Genomic DNA, 3,336 nt, shown 5'->3' with positions numbered 1-3,336 from the left:
TTCTTTCGTTACCGTTCCTCACTCTGTTTCTTTCTCTCTCCCTCTCTCTCTTCTCTTTTCTTGTCTCTTTGTCCAAATATATGTCATTCGTCAAACTGACATTAGCTAGAGAAAGGTATCGAACTGTCCTAAAACTGTCTTCTAGTCCCACCCTTTAGGAATTCTCCAGGGGCCTGCCCTCAATTGTAAGGCAATATCCTAAGCTATATCTGGAGAAATTATGATGTGAGTACATGACATTGCACACATTAAACAAATACTATGAGAAACGGAATAGGAATAAAAGCTTGAAATAATATAACACGGTTATAAAACAAACATGGAAAAATAATACATGTAACTTGGTGCATGAATCCCCCCTAAACCTATGGTAAAGTAGTTTTAATATTTCGGCATGATTGACTAAATACATGTAACCCCCCAAAAAAATACTCCTCCTTTGCCTCACTTAGGAGGTGTATGGACAAAAAGCTCCCCTATAACACAGCGCATGCACAATACAATTGTCATCATAACTAATAGTACTAGGTGGATTTGGCTATGTAACGGCTCCATTATCGTTTTGTTTTTTTTTTTTCTCGCTTATTTCCGCTTGTATTTCGTGTCTTAAATGTCATAAATAAGAGGAAATAACACAATAACACGGCAAGACCTTCCCCCAAGTGTTTTTACACACCAAATCCCATCGGTCCCCCTTACTTACCGTAGGATAAGGTTGTACGGCAAATTCTCCTAAGTGTTTTACCCCACCCAAAACCCCGCATTCCCATCAGTCCCCCTTACCGTAGGATAGACTTGTATGGCAAATTCTCCCAAATGTTTTACCCAACCCAATACCCTGCAATCTCATCAGTCCCCCTTACTGTAGAATAGAGTTCATAGGTAAATAAGTTAATTAGAGCTGGCCAAGGTAGATCTAAGCACTTATACCGCAGTGAACTAGACTATGCCAGTTGACGTTTTTCTATACAGATTTACCTCCTGGACAGAATCTAAAGTAATATCTTTTTGGCGGCTGTAATTTAACCTGTAATTTACCTTTTGAACTCTATCCTGCAGTAAGGTTGACCGATGGGAATGCGGGTTCTGGGTGAGGTAAAACACTTGGGAGAATTATGCCATTCAACTCTATCCACAGTAAGGGGGACCGACGGGAATATGGGGTTTTGGTGGGTGAAACACTCGGGGGAAGGTTTTGTCGTGTTATTATGTTATTTCCTCTTATTCATGAGATTTGAAACACGAAATACGAGCTGAAATGAAGCGATAAATAAACCGATAATGGAGCTGTTACATAGCTGAAATTCCTTTACTACTACTGCTATTACGACGCCGAACCCTACTAACGTATGCACCAATCCTACAGTGGCATGCGCTGTGATATAAGGCAGATTTTTGTTTCATACACAAACTTCCTAAGGAGATAATGATGGGGGTTTTGTGGGGCGGGGGATTACATGTACTTATCCAATCATGTTACTTATTAACCCTACATTACGATAGGAGGTTTTGGGGGATTCATGCATTGTTACATATATTCCTTTTCCTCATTTGTTTTGTAATCGTGAATATTATTTCAAGCTTTTATTTCGGTCCCTTTATCATAGTATTGTTTAATATGTGCAATGACTTGTTCTTACTTCATAATGTTGCCCTATATATCTTACAATATTACGTTACAATTGAGGGCAGGCCCCTGAAAGTGGTCTCCTGAGGGGTGGGACTAGAAGGAGGTTTTAGGACTTTCAAGATCTTTCCGTCAATGACGTGAAAATTGATGGTATTACATTTTTACATTTTAAACATTCCAAATTACACATGCATTTTTTTCTCCCTTCTTTTTATTTATATTCACCTTTGCACGCCTTTCTGATCCATAACAATATCTTGGATAACATTTTACTTGTTATTATATTTACTTCCATATTATATCAACTTTCTCAAGGGGGGTTCGGAACAGCCCCCCAACCCCCGGTCTTGTTAATACATTCTACTAGTTTAGGTAAGAATCCTAACCTATATGTTACACTTCCAAGACTGTTTTCTCAGCCCCCCCGGTCAGGTAACATGTTCTACTAGGTTAGGTTAAGTTGGTTAGGTTTAGTATCCTAACCTACATGTTACACTTCTAAGATTGCCCCCCTCCACCCCCCCCCCAGTCAGGCAACATGTTCTACTAGGTTAGGTTAGGTAGTTATCCTAACCTATATGTTACACCATTCCAAAGACTGTTTTTTATGTAAGGGGAGTTATGGGGGCGGAGCCAGTCAGGTAACATGTTCTATTAGGTTAGGTTAGGTTAGGTTGGTTAGGTTAGTATCCTAACCTGTATGTTACACTTCTAAGATTGCCGTCCGTAAAGGGGGGGGGGGGGGGGTCCGCCCCGGTCAGGCAACATGTTTTATCTAGGTTAGGTTAGGTTAGGTTAGTATCCTAACCTATATGTTACACTTCTAAGATTGCCTTCCCTATGGGGGGTAGAGGGCCCCCCCGTCAGGTAACACGTTCTACTAGTTAGGTTGGTTAGATTAGTATTCTAACCTATAAGTTACTCTTGCTTTAACTTTCTTTCTTTAAAGGAGGGTACTATGGGGGGCGGAGCACCACCAATCGGGTTACACAAATTTTACAGTTGTTCTCAACATTTCTTGTTAAGTTCAATTACCCCCTGAACTGGTCACTCTGATCCTTGAACATTGATAATATTCCATTCATTATTCAGAAAATGGCCTCTTGACTTGTACTTGATAATTTATAGTTAAGTACCAGATGTAAAACCGTGTATATATATTAATGTACAAGCGTTTGTGTTTTTTTTTCACAAACGTTAACATTTACCCCCACCCCATCCTCCCTGCCCTGTTTCGCACTATCCCCCCTACCCAGATAGTAATATATCTGCCCCTCATAAATCATTTCAGCAACATATATCATATTAATCTATGTGGAGAAAGATATTTCTGGTGATAGAAGTTCAGTCTCGACGTGGTTCGGAGGTCACGTATATAAAGCCGTTGGTCCCGTTGCTAAATAACCACCACCATACAATATATGGAGAAAGAAGGTGGTACAGTTTAACTATAACACTGGGCCCACTGCATGAACGCCATGTTCAGTAACAGGAAAAATACTCATGAACTAAATTCCCAATTTGATTTGTGTATGCTTTTTCATGTTTAAACAACTTTTTGAAGCCTTCTAACAAAGCTAAAACAGCCCAATGTACAGAACTGGGCACTAAAATAAACCTTCACAGTTTTCCATAAACCTTTTACAGCAGCTCATTTCATAGCTATTTTGTCTTGGCAGATGTTTTACGGATGATTGTCTACTGAA

Source organism: Macrobrachium nipponense, chromosome 2 (genome assembly GCF_015104395.2).
Source record: "Macrobrachium nipponense isolate FS-2020 chromosome 2, ASM1510439v2, whole genome shotgun sequence".
In the NCBI taxonomy this organism is placed as follows: domain Eukaryota; kingdom Metazoa; phylum Arthropoda; class Malacostraca; order Decapoda; family Palaemonidae; genus Macrobrachium; species Macrobrachium nipponense.
The sequence above is the reverse complement of the archived record's forward strand: the minus strand, read 5'-3'. Positions refer to the sequence as shown.